A 21,469-nucleotide genomic window follows, 5' to 3' on the forward strand; every position below is an offset into this window, starting at 1 on the left:
CCCTGCCGCTGAGCCCCACCCTGGCCCTGTGATTTGAGTTTTCAGAGTTACAGCGGATGACACACGGCGTTAACTGCTGCAGCGTGGAGAGCTTACGTCATCATCCTGTCGACACTGCGGACTCTGTCCCACAGTCAGGGAGCGTTTGCAGAGCCCGGGGGGTCAGTGGAAGAGCTTGACTGACCAACGCTGAGACCCTCACAAACTTGTGAAGCAAATTATTGCTACAGATCCCCAATTTACATGAGGGAAAACTAGCCACAGAGAAGTTAAATAATCCCAACCGAAGTCGCATGGAGCACCAGGATTTGCGCTCCAGCCACCTGGCTTGAGATACCACGTTCTTATCCACCCTGCTAATGTTCACCTTGAACTAGAAATGAGGCACAGAATGAGCTAACTTCCCCTCCTCTCCTGTCAAATGGTGGCAGGCTGGCTTGAAAGCAATCCTGAGCAAATCGAGCCTGAGCATACAAATAGCTCCTGCCTGAAACCTCCTCGTGTGGATCTTTACAAGTCCAGACTGGCCAAAAGACTCCAGTACAGACGCAGTAAGGTTACCCATGAATGAGCACACGGGGAGGCTTCCAAGAGTCAGAGCCAGGAGTTGAATTAGCAGAGATCTCTTTATCAAGAGAAGGCTGAGATATGATGCTGTTGACTTAGCCTCTTATTTGTGTTTCCCATTTCTAAAATGGGAGTGATTTTTATCATACTAACTGCAGCACAGGATCCCAAGAAGACAGCCTCTGGACACCAGAGCTTCAATGGTATATTAATTAAAGCCTGCCTGTAAACACTAGATAAAACACAAAACGTAAAGGGCACTTGGCAGCTATTCAAGAGTTAAAAATAAAATTATCACGCAATCTTAACTCTAGCCCATAGTACATACTCGTCTCCCAAACAGATTAAAACAGAAGCCTAGATACTTACACATTAATATTCCTAGCAGCCTGTGTACAATAGCCCAAAACTGGGAACAACCAAAATGTCCAGCAAGCAGACGAATGATGTTTTGATTTTTTTTCTTTTAATCCATGTAGCAGAATGTCATTCTGCTATAGAAAGGAATAGAGTTTGATGCATGCTTCATCGGGAGTGAAACCAGAAGACTCTAGGGGAGGCAAAGTGAGGCAGACACGGTCCTCCTGGCAGAAGGCACGAAATCACAGAGACAGAAACAGAAAGGAATAGTGTCTAAGGAAGAGGAATGGGGCGCTGCTGTTTAACAGGCACAGAGTTACCATTCGAGGCTCTGGAAACCGACGGGGGTGGGGGTGGCGGGGGTGGCAGTGACGCGACACTGTGAAAATATTTAACGCCAATGAACTGCGCACGTCGAACGGTTAAAAGAGTAAAATGTATGTTATGGATACTGTACCACAGGAAAAAAAATCTAGTGCGTTTGTTAGAGATTGTCAGTTACCTAAACCATATCCATTTTCTTCTTTTTATTTATCAACAAAACCTTGTCCAGGAGGGGAATGTTTTTTTTCCCCATAGTCCCTGAAGGCAGTGGTGGCTATATGACTTGAGACTGTCTGAAGAGATACAAACTTCCCCGGTTACTGGGGGCGGGGGGGGGGGGTGTTCCTGGAGGAGGTCCCTGAAAACTGGAGATGAGAGACACCCATTTACTGGTGTACAGAAAAACAAATGGGAAGAAGAAAAGAGGCTAAGGGACCGAGGAAGCTGTGGAGCGGCTGTAGCTTTTGTGGGGTGCTTATGCCTACATTTGGGGGTCTTTGAGAGAAAAAGCTTATGTCTGATTTTACCCCAGATGCCCACTGCTGAACACAGCTCCTAATCAATCCACCGCATTAGCCCCTGTATTTATTGTAGCTTCTGGTTTTATCACCAAAGCAGTGCATTACCAGAGCAGGGTTGACCATGTCAGAAGGACTCAGGAAACTGAAGACATAAAATGAGTTAACCACCCGCCTAATTGATACTTACTTGGAGCTAAGGAGCTGAGAAAAAGCCCCCTGCCTGTCTCTCTGCCACAAATGCAATCCTAAAACACGGAGACATCATTTCCTGTCCCCTGGGGCAGCCGCATGATGGATGAGTTTCTTCAGCGTGCTCAAGTGTGGAGAGTCTGTTACTCCCCGAAGAGAGACAAGGAAGCATCTCACTCAGGCTCCCTGCTACATCTGAGGGGAGGTGGGTTTCTCTAACAGAAGTCCACAAGTTAACATGGTACAGGGATGAGCAACCTCATCAGCTCACAGCTCAATGGACATCCTCTGCCTCCTCGACCTTCAACCCTGCTCCACCCTGCCTGCCAATGACGTCCTGGTATGTCCGCACCCAGGACCTTGTCAGCTCAGGAAGCTCTCCATCAGGATCTCCCCACCCTCCTCCGCTCAACTTCCTCCACTTTCACTCTTCAGCCGGAGGCTTTGGGGAAATTCAACACTGGAGGTTGTGAAGGCAGAACCGAGTAAAGGAACCCCTGGTGGCTCTCCCTATTTCCCGGATCGAAGGCTTTCCCCCCTATATTTGGCTCCATGTTTTTTTTTATTTGATAAAACCATTTTAGAAATTCGTCTACAAGGGAGGAAAGGGTTTATTTGACTTATGCTTCAGCATTGCTGTTCATCACTGAAGGAAGTCAGGTCAGGAACTCAAACAGGACAGAGTCCCGGAGGCAGGAGCTGATGCAGAGGCCATGGAGGGAGCTGCTTACTGCCTTGCTTCCCCTGGCTTGCTCAGCCTGCTTTCTTAGAACCCAGGACCACCAGGCCAGGGATGGCTCCACCCACCATGGGCTGGGCCCTCCCCCCCATTGATCACTAAAAGAGAAAATGTCTTACAATTGAATCTCATGGAGGCATTTCCTCAATTTCCTGAGGCTCCTTCCTCTGATGACTCTAGCTTGTGTCAAGTTGACACACAAAACCAGCCAGTACACATATCTTTAATAATATACTAAATATCTGTACCTTTAATACCTATCCATGTAAAACACAGACACACACACACACCATTGCACCAGCTTTAACAGGAAGTGTGAGAAGTTACAACGGTAGAGGACAGAGAAGGAGGGAGGAAAAGGAGAATCACTTTTCCGTGTATGCTCTTGTTCTCACATTTTAAGCCATGTGCTAATACCTCCTATTGAGTTTTTCAGGAGGACACTCACGGAGTGAGTGTCCCTGGTGTGTCAGACTCCCACAGGCACCCTCTCTCCACCTAAAGTACCTCTATGGCCTCCAGAGACCACTCTGCCTACATCCATGTCAGCTGATGTCATCAACCAATGACTCCTGCTGACGTGCAGTCTGAACCAACACTAGGGAAAACTAGTTCACAGTGGTGACGGCGGTGCCTCTCCAGCGGGGGATGACTCTAAGGAGTCTGTCCACCCCGGCTCCCACAGTGCTCCAGGAGCATTTGGCTACAAACGTCTTGGACACACACTCTTAGTTGGTTTCTTTGCCTCCCATCTCCTCTTTTCACTCTTCTTTAAGCGTGTGTGCGTGCGTGCGTGCGTTGCGTGCGTGCGCGTGTGCGTGTGCGTGTGCGTGTGTGTGTGTGTGTGTGTGTGTGTGCATTCATGCATGCTCCCATGTGTACAGAATCCTGAAAAAAGTGATGGATCCTGTTGAAGCCAAAATTACAGGCACCTGCCATGAATACAGGAAACTCAGTTTGGGTCGTCTGGAAGAGCAGCAAACACTCTCAGCCACTGGGCTCTCTCTCTCTCTCTCTCTCTCTCTCTCTCTCTCTCTCTCTCTCTCTCTCTCTCTCTCTCTCTCTCCTACCCCCATCTCTCTTATCTGTGATTTTTCTGAGGTCACCGCCTATTAAACTCTTCACTCTAAAACTCTGCGAACTGAATGCTGATTTCAGGGTGGAAATGAAGAAGCTGCCATTCCCACTACATTCCCTCTCTGGGTCTTGCTTTCCTTGGCAGCCTCTCTATCTCCCATGGCAAACCTCCAGCAGCCCACTGTCCCTAGAGACAGTCACTTCAGCCTCTAACTGAGCCTCCCCAAATTCAGTCTTTGCAACCTCAAGCTCTTCAGTGCTGCTCAAAATGCCCGGTCAGTGTCTCTTTCCCCTCCCCCTTTTCCCCTCTCCCCCTCTCCCCCTTTTCCATGGAGCAGCATCTCCAAGTTGAGCTCCAGGACAGTGTGCTGTCCATCTCCCTCCTCACAGTCACCATCTGTGTCCCAAGGACAGAGAGGATACAGGCACAAAGTCCTGATGACTTCTCTATTAGTGTAGACCTAAGAATTTCACAAATGTGTATTACCTTCTCAGATTCAGAATTCTTCGTTGGATTTTCTTTTGTGTCCAACACGAATCACTCCGGATCCAGACACCACAGGTTCCCAGTTCGCAGCCTGGCTCCACCACTTGCGAGTCTTCTGATTTTAAGCAATAGATTTTATCTCTCTTATGTACAGAAAAAAGACAGCATCAATGCCCACTTCACATGACAGTTTGAAGAGTAAATCAGTTAATATGTGAAAGTGCAGAGACCGAAGCCTAAAATATTGCATATGTCCAGTAAGTGTTATTTTGTGCATTTCCATATATATTCTAAATATTCTGTGATAAATATTAGTAAGTGTTGTCTTTGTATATGTATACACTTGTGTTCCCTTCTATTGGGACTTACTTTCTCTCTTCCTTTCTTAGAAGACAAAGGTTTCTCTCTTTCTCGCCTGTCCTGGCTAAATTCTCCATCTGTATTTCCTTCTTTCTTTCTTCCTTTCTCTCATTTTTTTTTCTGGTTTTTTGGAGACAGGGTTTCTCTGTGTAGCCCTGGCTTTCCTGGAACTCACTCTGTAGACCAGGCTGGCCTCGAATTCACAGAGATCCACCTGCCTCTGCCTTCCAAGTGCACGCACCACCACCACCCAGCATGCGCCACCACCGCCCGGCCCTCCATCTGTATTTCTAACTCAGACAGTAATTTGCCATCTAAGGCTGATCGATAGCTCCCCCCCCCCACTTGCCTTCCTCCTTTCCTTTGTGATTAAGTCGGCATCAAATATACAGAAACACTTCTCATAAAAAAAAAAAAAAAAGTCAAATCATTCTCCTACCCTGCCACCTAATAAAGCTAATTCTCCTGCCCCCGGCTGCCTATTCTTCAACTCTGACCATCCACCTGAACTAGACTTTCACCCCTTCTATCAGTGACCCCCGTAACTGCCACATTGCTCTTGTTTAAAAGTATCTTTTACCAGAAACCTTTGTGCATCATTTGATAGTGTCAGGCATGACCTCTGCTCGTTCATCCATTATTATATATTGAACATTTACCATACATTTTGTATTATGGGCTTTTAAGGGTCGGGATACAAGATGATGAAGACCTTCTTACGGGGGGGTTCTCCCAGGGACACGATGGAGTGTAAGTCATTGACTGGAGACGTGGAGACTCGAGTATGGAACTCAAGAATGGCCAGGTGGGAAAGGGAAACCAACACAGGTACATTCGTGAACGCTATGGGTAACTTGGCTCAGTTTTATAACAACAACTCGGCGATGGCCAAAAGTAACCTCAGCTGCCTCCAATAGGTGAGGAAGATGGGAGGTTCCTCTACCAAGGCTCACCTGTCATGACCTTTCACAGCATCCCCCTCCCGACTCATGTAACAGCAAGCGTGCTAGGGGAAACCTCCAAGAGAAAGCTGCAGAAGCTTGCAGCGAGGTGCCGTCGGTAGCTATGGTAACGGGATATGTCAGGAACGCTGGCAGATTCTGCCCCACAGGCAAGGCTTTCCCCACCCCCCCAATGGAGATTTCAGTGGTGGATAAGAAAAGGTAAGCAATGTAATTTCAGACAGGGTCAAATGCTGTGAAGAAAATGCAGCCGTGTGATAGGATGGTCCTCGGCTGTGCCTTTGTGGGTAGCGTTGTGTCCCCTCCCCGACTTGTTGACGTTCTGGGGTGCAAAGCCTTGTTATAGAAGTAATCAAGTTAAAGAGAAACCAGGAAACCGTCAGCGTGAGCCTTACTCCAGCATGAGCCCTAGCTTTATCAAGGGGTGGAGCATTTGGACAGAGGCACTCACAAAGGGAAGCTCATGGGTCAGGCAGGATAAAGGAAGAAGAAGCCAACCAGTGTGCAAACCAAAGACAGCAGCAGACTCTTGCTCACAGCCCTCAGAGGGAAACAAACCTTGGCCTCAGCTTTCTCCTCACTGTCAGACTCTTAGTCACTGCTTGACTGCTAGCTAATTTGATGGGGTGGCTAGGGAAGGCCCCCCAGTGGAGGCAACACTTCTGGTGAGGCCTCACTGAAAAACAGTGCCAGCCCTGAGCAAGCCTGGGGGAAGATCGCTTTCCATAGAGGACTAGCAAAGGCAAGGGCCAGGGCCGTGGGAAGAACTGGGTATATTCAAAAATAGCGCAAAGGTCCCTGCAGCTGGGTTTAGGGAGTGAGAGGGAACGGTCCAGAGTGAGGTTTAAGAGCCTGGCAGGAACCATATGCGGTGCCACGGGAGCAATTTAGGGGTCAAGCAGAGAAGTGGTAGGATCTTCCTTGTGCTCTTACGAGTACTCTCCCCAGTGGCAATGGTCCAGGCAAAGTGAGGAGGCCGGATAAGAGGCGCGGAGACCACCAAAGTGAGGAGCCGGTTGCCAGTGTCCAGGCAGAGAAGGGAGGCTAGTGGGTCAGAGGGCAGGTGGAAGGTACCAATGGAAGGAGAAAGAGGCGTGAACAAATTCAAGGATCATCAGGAACTGATAAGAAGACTTGTTGATGGGAGGAAGGAGGAAGGAATCAGAGAGACAGCTGTTTCCTTACAGAGCAGCTGGTAGGTGGTGCGTTCACTGAGATGGGATAGCCTGGGGCAAGACAAGGTTAGGGCTATAAACGGAGGAGTCACCTTTGTTATGATTATTACGTGTGTCCCATCCTGTGTCCCTCCACCCCACCCCACGCCCACCTCCCCAGGGTATCTTGGGGGGGGGGCGGGGACACGGACGTGCTGGCATGCTGGGCAGATGCAGCGGTGGGCTGCCTGGTGACACACTCCATGCGGGCATGGCGGCAGGGCAGGTGGTGGACATCCACCACCCAGAGGCTGCATTCGCCGGGAAATGGTTTATTATAATGAGGGATAATGAGAAAGACCGGAAAAGGCAGAAAGGAGAGGGAGAGAGAGGAAGAGAGAGAGGGGGGTCCGAGGGTGCGCACCTCATGGGAGGGAAGCAGAAGAGAGAGAAGAAGGAGCAAAGTTTTCGGCGCCAAGGGGCAGGATTTCAAGGGGCGGAGCAGAATATTAACAACCCTCCCGTGCTTTTCTCCTTGCTCCCTGACCTCTTCCTAAGCTGTTTCTCTGTCCACAGTCATTTCTTGTTCCATTCTTTTAGCTCTCCATTCTCTCCCTGGGCGACCTCATCCGTCCCCAAGACTCAGCTAACAGCACCTCCAAGCCAATCACTACCAACTGTTCCCGCCCAGCCCAGCTCCTCTGCAGATTTCCAGAACTATGTCCTCAACCATCTTGTAGATTTCACACCTGGAGTGAGTTAGGTTGGGACAACAGTAACTTGTACAGCCGTTTGACAGATGAGAAACCTGTGACTCTAAGACATTAAGTGACCTATTACTCCCCCAAAATGGGAAGCAAAAGACAAGAGTAATATGTACATACTGAGCTCCTGATGTCTGGGGTCCCCTCCCCATATACTCTGTTTTCCTTTATAACATATGTGTTTTCCATTAAAAAGATATCTCAGTCATTAATTCTTTCAGATAACCTCACAATATTTCACATAAACGAAGAATAATGTTTCAAAACTAGGACTTTCTAGTTCAGTTACATCATCCATCAATGCTATTTGCAATCCTAAGTTCACTGCTCCCTTTTAAATTTTTGCATATGACCATTCTTTTACCTATTATTGCACAATCAAGGACGTTTTATTATAAGGGGGAAGCTTATTATCATAAATAGTATCAAGGAAGACATGGATGAATTAAAAAAGAATATCTAACGAATATGACATAATAATCAAGAACCAGGTGAAGGGTTTAATACTTGGACTTTTATTAGTATTACTCGCTAGGGTAACACAACAAAGAAGTCATACAATTAAGAAAGATACTTAAAGCCATTTGAAAAATAAATCAACACTGATTTTTGATTTAAAAACCTCTTACATTTAAAAGACATACAAAAAATGTTTTAAACATATCAGGTTTGCTTTCCTTAATGTCTGCCTTCCCCAGCTAGTTACGTTTTCTGCATGTTCTTCATAGACATACTGACAAGAGAGGTTTCAAAAGCCCATGCTTTCAAAAATGATTTTTTTTCCATTTTTAATAAAGGCTACAAAAAGTGCTTTTCAGCAATAACAAGCATGAAGAGATGGACTTTGAAATAGAGCTCCATTGTCTGAGGCCATTTCAATGGCTTGTGCTTGCTGCAGTATTTTCTCTTTGGTGAATATTAGTAGCCATGGCCTGAATTTATTAATGTCCAGTCTGGAATCAGAAATGCAATCTCCAATAATAACTGAGTGAAAGGACTTTCACTCTGGGGGCAGGGCCAAGCTCAGCAGGCTAGAGGCAGGGACCCAAAATGAATTCCGATCTATCTTTTTCTAAGAGAAATTGACAGCAGACATTCCTATCTCTTTCTAACAACTCGAGCTGACTATAATTGGAACACAAAGGCCAGTCATTCAGCTCTCCCACCCCTGGCCTTTCCCGCAGTTTCCACGCCATGGCATGAATGCTGGCAGCCCTGAATCATTTTCAAGTCACTGGGAATGCTTTGCAGTCAGCAGAGCCTGTATTTATATCTACTGTCTTCAGTGCAAGAGTGATTCGCCTGTGTTCCGAGCTGGAGAGTCACAGGGCGTTATTATTGAAAGGGGTGTGAGCAGCCCTGTCTAGACCAGTGGCTTTCAGCCCTAACTGAACATTAGAATAACTATGGGCCTTTTTAAAGAGCTAATGATGCCCAGGCTGCACCCTCCAAGAGTCTAATTTTGTTGGTTTGGTAACAGGTCTTGGCTTTCCTAGTTTTGAAAAGCACCCCCCAGGTGAGTCTAACATACAAAGACCACAGTTAGAAATCACCATCCTTTAGCATAATCTTTTCATTAAATGAGCAAATTCAGATGCAGGTGATTGCATCTAACTAGGTGATTGCAGATCTCAGTGATTTACAGGGAGTTCCCGGCTAAGTTTTCCAAAACTTGACAATAAATCCAAAGATGACTTGTGGCAGCTACTCAGTGCCTCTGGAAAACACTGGGCCATCCAACCAGAGGAGAAAATAATTACTGTTTTACTTAACACCATAAATTTAAATATCAGATGTATTTCGATCCATAAAGGTTTCAATGTTAACTTGCAGAAAATGAATGTGATATGGTACAAATAAATTGTGCATGAAAAGATAAAAATTATCTTTGTTCATTGAAGAAGATATACCCAGAGGTCATATGACTTTTACTGCCCTCTGGAATGCTAGCCAGTTTTATTTTTAAATTAGAATCTTTATTCCAGTATGCATTCCCCCTCTCTCTTCCTCTCCCCTTCTTTTCCTCCTCTCCCTTTCTTCCTTTTCCTCCCTCTATTCCTCCTTCTAATAGGTCATTTGCTTTCTTTTGTCTCACTTTGATAACTAACTTTAGCATCCTTCCAGTTACCTCATTAATGAGAAACAAAACTTTGACTTGCTCCCCAAGTATTTATGTAAAAAGTATGAGTGTAAGATTATGAAAATTATGTTTCAACACTTGAAAATGATGTAAATTTTATGAGGGCATCTTAAAATATTCAGAAAGCTTTAATTGGTCTGTCCAGATGTAATTTACTGTTTGCCAAAAATATTATTCATCAACCACATTCAAAAACCATAAAGCTGCAGATTTTCACTTCAAGCAAAGAGGCAGGACAAAGACCTAGCTGGCTTTCCTGGAAACAAAAGACCTGAGCTCCCTGATTGTCCCAGCTTTCTGCCCGAAACGTTTCTTCCAAGACACAGAGGGGAGGTCTCCTGGAGTTAAAGAGACTCAGCTGGAATTACAGGACACCAAGACAGAGTTCTCAGGACAGACTATCAGAGTGGACAGAGTTGCACAGACAGCTGGGAAATGTGGAGTCTAGTTAACTGTTCAGCCAGTGTCTGAACAGGATCTAGAAGGAGGAAAATCACCTGAGGCTAATACAGGGTTAGGCTCACATAGATGAGAAATGGCTTGTGTTCCCATAAGCCAGAGCGGAAAAACCTCTTAGTTCATAGCTCATTGGGTATAGAATCTGGAGTGAGGGGGAAAAAATTAACCCTAAAGTAAACACTGGTGTAATTTTAATTCACAAAGCTTTAATATGAAGCCCAGAAGAATCTGTTTCCAGAACACTGCCTACTAGAACCAACACAAAATATTTATGGAAATATGAAAATAACCACCAGACAACAAGAAGAATTTACAATATCTGGTATCTAATCCAAGATTACTAAGTATCTAAAGAAGCAAGAAAATATAACAAAACATTAACTGCAAGTAAATGTTAGAATTGGTAGACAAGGGCAGTTAGTATTATATTCCATATGTTCAAGAAGGTGAAGGAAAAATTAAACATGTTAATGAAATATAGTTAAAATGACCTAACTAGAACTTCATTTGATTAAGTGCCTGAAATTTAGGGTACTGAAATGTGATTTTAATTGTATGTTAATAAATAAAGTTGCCCGGGGGTCAGAGCTACTAGAGCCATAGAAAGAGCGTGGCGGTGGTAGCGCACGCCTTTAATCCCAGCACTTGGTAGACAGAGCTAGGTAGATCTCTGTGTGTTCAAGGATACAGCCAGCATTGGAGACATACGTCTTTAAGACCTGGAGGGCTGTACTTACAGGCAGTGACGAGGCAGTCGTGTGTTTGGGTTTACAACCAATGAGAAGGCAGAACAGAAAGACTATTTAAAGACAAACACACAGGAAGTAGCTCTCTTTCGGAGATGTAGGTCCACCACAGGAGGAAGGGTAAGGTTTTAGCTCTGAGCTCTGACCTCTTGGCTTTCTCTTTTACATTGGTTCTGTGTTTCTTATTTAATAAGACGGTTGGTTACATCTACAGTAAACAGTGAGTTAGAGCTTAAAAAAAAAAAAAGTAGAATTAGTGAGCTGGAAGGTACAGCAACATAACCCATCTCTAATGAAACTAAATTTGGAAAAAACAGACAGATGGAACATCCAAGATCTTCAAATGGTCCAATACACAAGCAACTGGAGAAACAAAAATCTTGAGGGGAAATGGGAGAGGTGGGAACATAAAAATACTTCAATAAATAGCTTAGATTATTTTCTTAATTTGGTGAAAGTTACAAATCCACAGGTCTAAAAAAACTCACTCAAGCTGAAGCATAGGAAAAATAAGACATTTTTACTAAGGTGTATAACCAAATTGTCTACAACCAGGAACTCTTCAAAGCTCTCAGAGGAAGAGAGCATGACATTGTTTTGCCTTGCTCAGAGGAATGTCCCTGGCCATGAGGTGGTGCTGGGGTCTGTAAGCATGGAGAACATTCCCTCACTTCTCAAGTAGCGCTCAACGTGCAATCAGAATTTCTAATGTATACCATATATCTTTTCCTTATTTGTAAATATTTGTCCTTAACAAGACAGGAACTGAGGCAGAATGAAACATCAGATATCAGTTTTAAAGGGCACAGAAAATATATTAAGAAAATGAATTTTTTAAAAATCAAATGAGTGGAACAAAATCCGTTAAGTAACAAAATATAAAAACATATGATTAAAGACAAGATCTGACCTGATAGTTCCATGACCATCTTCTTCTCCTCAGTCCCACCCCTGATCTCTAGAAAGAGCTCTGGCATCTCTACAGGAATTTTTTCTTCTCTCTATGTCCTCTAGCAGTTCTAACCCTTGGCCCCCATCTCTCATTGTGTGCCAAAATAAGAAAGCTCTAAAGCCATTCCTTCATTTCTTATTTGGGTTGTCTCTAAATCTCCCTCCTTCTACAGTCATAAGGAGTCGTCATCTTCAAATCCAGATTACATTTCTAAAATGATTCCCTTTGCACTAGGAAGGGCCATAGAGGAATTGGAATCTTTTAACAAGATCTTCCCGATGAAATGGATAAACAAGAATAAATGCTAACTTTACTTACTAGCAAGAAACCAGAGGGGTTCCTGTTTGTTTGGTTTGTGTGGGGGCAGGGAGGGGTCTGTGAATTAAGTGCAATGGCATAGAGACTTTGTGTTTTAATAGTGCTGTTTTGTTGCCATGGTTACAAATTTGCATTGACATTTTCACAAGGAAACCAATGTGTGGTCTGAACATCACCCCCACTTTCACATCTGCCCACGTGCTCAGACAGGGACTGGGTAAACTGGCTTCTAGCCCTGATCTCCTCCACTCCACCATCCCCCAGAGAGTGCACATTTTTCACGGAAAATCTGAAGTCCTCTTGAGATGTAAAGTTAGGGTTGGCTCCTGCTCCAGACACAGTGTCAAACAAAATTGCTGACCAGCTTGCTTCCTGAGGTTCGATAACCCTTTACCTCTTTGGCGTGATATATGCGCATGAACTCACTATGAGATGGTTTGTTTATTTAATATCTAAGCTCTTTACAATGCATCTCAAGATAAACATAATCACTAAAGAAGTTACACAGCTTGAAACTCTTCTGGCACTATTCTTAAAGCAGTTCTTACAAAGTTTTCAAGTGACCTCTTGAGCCTTCTCATCTGGGTAACATAATTTCTGTTCTTTATCCCTCTCCATTCCTCTTTTCCTCTCTTCCCCATGCCAGTTTTTCTTGTAACATTTACACCCATCATCCAAACTTGTCTCTCTGAAACTCGAGTCTCCAATCGGATCATAAGCATGTCTCCTTGTACCTAAAGAGGCAGCAGGTGAAACAATGCCGTCTGCCATGCCTCCTGAGGCCATGCCCCGAAAGAGTTACTTAAAGTAGCAGGTCTCAAGCTTGGAGGGCACTATTGGCCATGATTACACGTCAGGCCAAGCTCATTCCTAACTGGCCTCTGATCCTTCCCACTTCTCTTCCTGATGCACCCTCAGGGAGCCTGCAAAACAGCAGTTCTGTCCTCGTTGTACCTGGACTGGGAATGTTGCCATGCGTCCTGTTATCGACAAGATGGCGTCCAAGATGGCGTTCTTTAAAATGCAACCTCGGGCTCTTCAGGGCCTGGATCCCACCTCTTACTCTGACCTGATTTCTCAGTGTTCTTCCCCCCTCTTCATCCTTGCATCCCTCTCTCTGTGAACTGGGATTTCAACAGAGTAGTGTCATGATGTCAGATGCCTGCAGAAAATCCAACACTGAAGTCAGTGCTCCATGTGGATAAAACTAGTTGAATGCTGAGTATTGTGTAGCTCTGGTCAAAAAAGAAACGACTAATTCATGAGCCCTTAGGTTTCCACTTCCTGAGATCTCCAAGTAGTCTCAAATCCATCCTTGCCCGCTGGCTCCTGCGGTGGCCATGGGCCACAACCCACACTCTTCTCTCTGAACAAGATACTTTTTGTATGAAAAAAAAAAAAAAGTGCATTCAGATTGCCCGAGCCACAGGCCAGGGTAAGGTGTGGTACTGACTCATGGTCCACTGACTCCCTTGGAGCAACAGAGCTATTTTAGCCCACAGTTGAGAAATGAATGTAAAGAAGTAGGAAGAATACAGTCCTGCAGGGGATGAGTCTGTGCTGAAATTTCCCCTCCGTATCTCAAATGACCTCAGATAAGTCATTTGCCATGGTTCTCAATGATCGCATTGAAAACTAGTGAGCTGTGGAGTTTTCCAAGATCTGTGTCTCTCCAACTGGGACCACGGACCACAGGGCGGTTGCTTGGATGCTGTTTGGCAGCACCTGAGCCCACTCCTAATCATGCTCTAATGGGGGTGAAGGAGGAAAACAGAGTGAGGCAAAGAGAGCCAGGGTTAGTATTTTAATAGCTCCTAAAGCCAGTCTTAAGTTTGCCAAGGCTTCGAAATGACCAAAATAGAAGACCCCCAAAGGCACAGGCTCTTCCATGCCCTCAGCACATGGGCCAAGTGGCTATCTGTTTCCAGATGTGTTACAAAGAGACAAAACACTTGCCAATGATTTTAATTAGACTTTAATTAATTTTAATGTGAAATTTAGGGGTTTTTTTTGTTTTTGTTTTTTTTTTTTTTTATAAAATAATGATGGGGGAATTCCAGGTAAACCATAACCTGAACCTTTTGTTCATTGGCATTTCCTTTCTACTTTCTAGGGTTAGAGGACAAAGCAAAAACCTCCACGATTTCAAAAAGAGGACCTGACTCATAGTTGATTTTAGCCATCTGCAGGCTATTTAAAATCATTTTCTCCGGGACTGACATCATACCCCTGCACTCCACTCTAATTGCAGCCATGATGGGCAGTTTCCCGGTAGCTCAAATTCCTCATCAGATGACAGCCAGCATCCTACCTGAAGTGTGGAGGCCCACAGAGGTTTCCTAGTGAGATCCAAGCTTGCTTTACCCAGCAGGGCTGCATAAGGGGATGGCTTGACCACGTGCGTGGTTACCAGGTGATTGGGAAGGTCTGTACTTGGCTGTGCTAGGGCAAGGTCTTTTGTGCCTCCCCTTGGTATTCCTATAAAAAGCCCTTTTGAAGAGACAGAAGGGGCTGGTGGATATTGATCCAGGCCCTCCCGAGCTATCCTGTGTTTCTATCTGTTTCTCTCCCCTCTATCTTTCTCTCTAAATATTTCTCACTTTTCCCTCCTCAAGAATACCCTAGGGAAAAAGTGGGAGCATGCCTTCCACAGTGAAGAACCTGCCAAGTAGATTGCTTGATTATGTTTAAATAAAAGCTTTATTAGAATAAACTACACATTCACGAGTCTCACTGTTTTGAAGTATTTAATTTAGTGCTTTTAGTATATTTTCAATGTTGAACATTGGTCATTACTATTTCATTCAAGAAGTTTTCTTTTTTAAATCACCTTATTCATATTAGTGACCATTTTTCATTCTTTCAGCTTCCCACCCTGGGCAAACACGATTATTTTAGTCTTTGTGGATTCACCTATTCACATTTCATAGAAACGAATCATAAGATATGTAGTCTTTTGTGACTGGTTCTTTTTTAATTAAGAATGTTTCCATGGTTCACCTGTGTGTAACACCTATCAGATAGAGCTTTTTGCTTTTTTATGACTAAACAATATTGTTTTATGTGAATATGCCACAGTTTTTAAGTCCACGTATCCCAGTGGCCCAGACTGACCAACTCAGCTACCACCCAGGCACACATCCAGAGCCTTGAGTTGGCCCTCCCCAACATCTACCCTGACCTGCTGGACCGAGTTAAGGGACTGGTCCTGCAGAACCATAGCTGCAGGAACTCCTTGACTCGGGGCAGCAGTAGGATATTCAAGAGGAGTTTTGGTGTGAAGGTCCAGTATTGATGGTGTACCAGAAGTCAGAGGCTTGAACCTGACCCACAACCCATTCAAAATGAATGTTTGCAAGGCAAGCTGTTTGAACAAAAGGATCTATTACGTGATACAGCACAGCTCCCAGTGCCATCAAGACAAAGGAAGAGATGATGGAGAGGGGGGAAGACGGAGGAGTGAAGTGGTTTTTTTGTTTGTTTGTTTGTTTGATTGATTTCTTTTTGTTTTTTGTTTGTTATTATTTTTATTTGTTTTTTTTTTAAATTTTTCAAATTTTCATTTCTTTTGAATTTTTCCTTTGGGGGGATGCTACAAGGGTGAGAGGCAGATATGGAAGAACTGGGAAATGAGTGGGATTGGGGTGCATGATGGGAAATTCCCTAAGAATCAATAAAAAAAATTATGTTTAAAAATAAATAAATAAATAATAAACCCTTGTGTCCATCCATTACAGGGGTGGTTGTCCATGCTTTACCCTGAAGCACCACCCCTAGTAGGCAGCAGATAACTAACTGCTAGGTACCTGCCCCCTGCCAGGATGTGGCCCAGTCAAGGACTCTTTAAGACCCAGGAGAAGTACATGCTCGCTGTCTCTTCACTACCTCATGGTCTTGGATGCTGGTGCTGCGGATCAAGGCAGATCTCTCCTGAGAACTATGGTGATGTTTTATTTGTGCTGAAATGTGATTTTCTTTGTATGTTAATAAATAAAAGTGCCTGGGGGTCAGAGCTAATAGCAAGCCATAGCAGTGGTAGCACATGCCCTTAATCCCGATCACATGACAGGGAGATCTCTGTGTGTTCAAGGATACAGCCAGCATGGAGACACAAGCCTTTAATCTCAATATCAACTATAGAGACCTAGAGGTCTGTATAGACAGGCAGTGGCGAGGAGGTCATGTGGTTGGGTTTACAACCAATGAGAAGGCAGAACAGAAAGTCAATAAAAAGACACACAGGAAGTAGGTCTCTTTCTCAGGGGAAGGATGACAGGTGGTAAAAAGGCCATTTTAGTCTCAGCTCTTACCTACTGCTCTGACCTCTTGGGATTTTAACTCTGCATTTGGTTTTGTGCTTTCTTATTTAATAAGACCATTGCATCTATATTTGGCGCCCGACATGGGGCTATTCTTGCCTGGACTGCTTGATTGACTGGATATGCAGGACCCATAGGAAGGTGACCACTGAACTTTGCTTGGCAAAATGGTCCTTCAGGTTCCTGCTTCACAGAGGAAACTGCCAGACATTCTACAGGACACAGAGAGAAGTAACTGAGAGACTCTAGGCCTATAGGCTAAAGACAGATGCCCCAACTTTACAGAAAAACATTAGGTGACTGTCCAGGCTGCCAGCTGTCTCTGTCTACTCTTGCAAAACTCCCAAAAGTTGCTTGTGTCCTTCTCCCATTTCTCAGGTAATATTTTATCCTTCTGAGGTCTTTGATGTAGTTGAAGACTAGATAGTGATAATTTTCCTTAGTTATGATAAAAGATAAGTTAGATATGAAACCTTAGACTCACAAATATTGGATAGATACAATATCTTCTTTAATTTTGCCAAATACAAATAGACTAGATATTATAAATAGACTAGATAGTGTAACTGTAATAGTATAAATAGTATAATAGTAAAAAGTATAGATGGGACAAACAGAGAAGAGAATTCTGGGAACAGGAAGGCTGAGTGAGGAAACGCAACCAGCCACCACCATGAGTACCAACACGTAAGATAGTGGTAAGCCATGAGCCATGTGGCAAGGTATAGATTTATAGAAATGGGTTAATTTAAGATGTAAGAACTAGAAGCTAGAAGCCTGAGCCATTAGGCCGAATAGTTTAAATAATATAAGAGTCTGTGTGTTTATTTTATAAGTGGGCTGCAGGACTGCCAGGGCTTGGTGGGAGCTGGAGAGAAACTCTCCAGCTATAGAGAACCACGTTGGACTTTACCCCACCCCTCCTGGATTCTGTGACTAACTCAATTATTCTTGTTGTGAGTTAAACCCTAAACAAATACCTTTGACCTTCAACTAGGCTCTGTGGAATTATGCCATTATCTAGTCCCCCATTTCCCATTAATCCATTTGTCCATCCATGCTTTCAAACATCTGTTTCTACTCCTGACTATTATGGGTGGTGCTGTTATGAGCTTCCTCTGTGAGTGAGGAGTTGTTTTTCAGCTGTTGCTTCCAGGAATCTATTTGTATTTAACTTTTGACTGTGCTGTATGCATCTAGGTGTCAGTCAGTATATTTCAGTTTATCCTGCTTGGAGTGTGTTAAGCTTCTTGGATGTGCAGGTTCACATTTTCCATCAACTTTGGAGAGTCATGGTTTCTTCAAACATTCATTATGCTCATTATCCTTCTTTTCTCAAACTCTTCTGGAATGTTCGATGTGACCAGCTATCGCAAAGGCTCTGTTCATTTTTCTTTACTCTTCCACCAACGAGTCATCTCCACCGACATTATTTCAAATTCACATCCTCTTGCCAGCTCACAGCTGCTGTTAGTTCCTTCTAGTGATGTTTTTTTTATAACTGTTTTTTTTATATATTTTATGTGTATGGGTGTTTTTTTTCTGCATGTATGTCTGTGCACTGTATGCATGTCTGGTGCCCACAGAGGCCAGGAGATGGTGTCAGATCCCCTAGGACTGGAGTTACCATCATAAGCCACCATGTGGGTACTGGGAATTGAACCTAGGTCCCTAGAAGAGCAGCTGGTGTCTTTACCAGCTGAGCCCTCTCTCCAGCATCCCCTCTATTGTTTTTGTTTTTTTTTTTTTGTTTCGGTGTTTTTCGTTTTGGTGCGTTTGGGCTGCCACAACAAATACTATAAACTGAACGGCTTATAAACAACACACATTTATTTCTCAGAGTTCTGGAAACTGAAATCTAAGGTTGGCTTGAACGGTGCATAATCTCTTCCAGGTTACATTATCCTCATGGAGAGAGAGATGAGAGAACTGTCTGATTGTTTTCATAAGAGTACTAATCCTCTTCCTGAGAGTTCTTCTCCCATGACATAATCATCTCTCCAAGAGTTACTGATATTAAAGATGAGGTCTGAATTTTGGGTTCCATAAACATTCAGTCTGGTTCCCATTTGTGCAACAGTGATGTCTATTGTGGGGTAACCAGGCACTTTCTGATTGGACTGGAGGCCCTGCTTAACAGATAGTAATTCATTCTGGTTGTGTAGGTCTAGCCAATAGTGTATGGAAAGCTATGGACATTGCTTCACTAACAGGACATGATGTGCCTATCAATCACCTTCTAAACGTTTTTTGCTTATGCCCATCGATCAGGGCTGCTGTTAGCTTTGGTCAGAAAGGCTTCTTTTGCAAAGAGTAGCCATTACCACAGAGTCTCAAAACAAGTCAAAGTGCTGAAAACTGAGCCCTACCTAAATGGGTCATCTACACCACCTGATCCAAGTTATATTGCATCCTGGGAAAGGAAAAAGGGTGTCAGAGTTGGAGGATGAGGTGACTTATGGAACGTTTTCCTCTACCTGCCACAGCTGATGCACTCCCGAACTTTGAGCAGCTGTGATTATCTCCACAAGACCGGACCCAGGAACACTTCCCTCAGAGAGGAAAAGGAACTTAACATCCCAGCCTTTGCGGAGGTTATAATTCAGTTAATGGTAGTTAAGGGAAAGACGTTTTCTTCAGTAGTACAGCCACAGATAAGGTGCCCTGGCACCCATAGAGAGTCTCGCATCTAACTCTTACAAGCAACCTTAGTTAAATTCACAGGCTCACAGGAAAAAAAAAGATCTGACAATGGAGAGGGATAAGAAAAGGTTATAGGAGACAAAAATGACCAAAATATATGATATACATGCATGAAGTTTTTATAATGAAGCTCATTATTATATATAATCGACATGTGTCAATAAAATATTCACTCAGCAGCAACTTCTCAAATCCTGACTTCTGCTTGGTTTCTTCTTTTATAATTTCTAACTCTATCAATATTCTATAATTTTGACATTATTCTCCTACTTTATTTTAAATTTCAGTCATGGATTCCTTTAGCTCTTTAACTATATATTTATATATAGTGTAGTCTTGGTGAAGTGTGGCATCTGGGCTTCCTGAGGCAGTTTCTATTGGTCTCCCCCTCCCCCATCCCACACCACTACATGCCTTCTATAGGCCATACCTTTGTGCTTGGTAGCATGCCCTATATTTTTTTTAAAAGATGAATATTTTAAATAATATAATATGTTGACTCTGGAAGTCAGATTCTGCTTCTGTCCCCAAGAAGTCATGTGTCTTTGCTACTGTGTTCATTACTGCTGTATTTTTAGGTGACTCTCCAGGACTAATCCTGCAAAGTGTCTTCACTGTCCTGTGCAGCCATGGGAATCAGTACTGGATTAACTTGGTAGTCAACTAACATTTGGGCAGAGGTTTCCTTAAGCACCTTGAACCAACAAGTCGTGTGTGTGTGTGTGTGTGTGTGTGTGTGTGTGTGTGTGTGTGTGTCCATATGAGTTCCACATGTCTGCAGGAGCCCACAGAGTACAGAACAGGGCATTGTGATCCCTAGTGCTAGAGTCCCAGATGGCTGTGAGCTGCAGTGGAGGTGCTGGGAATTGAAACTTGGTCCTCTACAAGGACAGTCATTGAGCTAAACCCCTGTGTCTTCTCTCCAGCCCCACCCCCAACCCTCTGCCCATTCTCTTTAGCCTCAGAGTCCGTGTTGGTTTGGATACACCTTCAACATTCAGGCAGGCCATTTCCAGCTGGCCTTGGCTTTCACTTCCTGCTCGGCTGAGCCTTAAGGTTAGCCAGAGAGGCGGGTGCAAGGCTGTCTCAGCACGTGCACAACCGTGTGCATGCATGTGATCGTCTAGATTTGCAGAAACACAGCAGCGCCTACACAGCAGAACCTGTTCCCTGGGGATTCGGACTAAGGAGGATCTCTAAACCTCTGCATCCTGCAGTGGCTTCTAGGACACTGCTTTGAGAGCCATCAAAGTTTCCAGTCCTCTTGAAATTGCTGGAGTGGGTGAAATTGGTGAAGTTTGGAAATTGTCACATCGTTCCCTCACTACGGCTCCTGTTTTTCCAAGTAAAGACTCCTCGGATTTTTGCAAGCCCTTAGTTAAATTCCAGAGTTCTGAGAAAACCTAGTTTTGGCAGTTCTCATTGCTTTGCATGGAAGAGCAGCTATTTTGAAAGTAGAGGTGAAAAAAATGTAATTTTTCTTGTACCCTCATAAACTCGTTGTTGGGACAGAGAATTGTTCCCGGGACCTGCAAAGCTCATAGGATACTCGTTGAAACATCTTCCTAGAGGACTGACATCCTCTCTCATTGTTTGGGAGAGCCTGGGCATTTTGCAGCCCTGACATCTTGTTGTTGTCTGGAACAAGAGAGAGAGATGCAGAGCAACAAATAAATTCATCGCAGACTGAGTTGCATGTCACTTGGCAGAAAAGGTTCTCAAAGCAGTGCTTAGGAGCCTACCCTACGCAGCGCTTCAACAGTAAATAATACACTTAGAGAAATAAAACGACGAAGAAGAAGCAGTCCTGGGCATCAGTGGAAAGAAAAAAAAAAACCAGGAATATAAATTTATGAGAAGAAAGTCTGTGTGCAGATTCCTCTGGTACAAAAGCCTCTGGGCTGATGAGCCAACATTATAAAGAAGAATTTCTATCTGCTCAAAGGCAGTGTGTGTGTGTGTGTGTGTGTGTGTGTGTGTGTGTGTGTGTGTGTGTGTGTGTGTGAAGAATCTTTGTACTACTCTTGTACTACTTTTGGAAACTGCAAGAAGGCGGAGTGGTCCCCTAAATTTGATTGGCTTCTGCCGAACAGTCCTTCATATCTGTGGAAGAAATGCTTTGTTTCCTTTATAGGTATTTATTTCTAGAAGTTGCCCCTACCCCTCATTCATTTTGTTTTTATTTTACCTCATGGCCTCTCTGAATTCCACCTCGCCATGGGACAAACAGACGCCTAAGATTTCAGAGCTGCAAAATGCCCAGGCTCTCCCCAAACAATGAGAGAGGATGTCAGTCCTCCAGGAAGATGTTTCAAAGAGTATCCTATG

Source organism: Peromyscus maniculatus, chromosome 13 (genome assembly GCF_049852395.1).
Source record: "Peromyscus maniculatus bairdii isolate BWxNUB_F1_BW_parent chromosome 13, HU_Pman_BW_mat_3.1, whole genome shotgun sequence".
In the NCBI taxonomy this organism is placed as follows: Eukaryota; Metazoa; Chordata; class Mammalia; order Rodentia; family Cricetidae; genus Peromyscus; species Peromyscus maniculatus.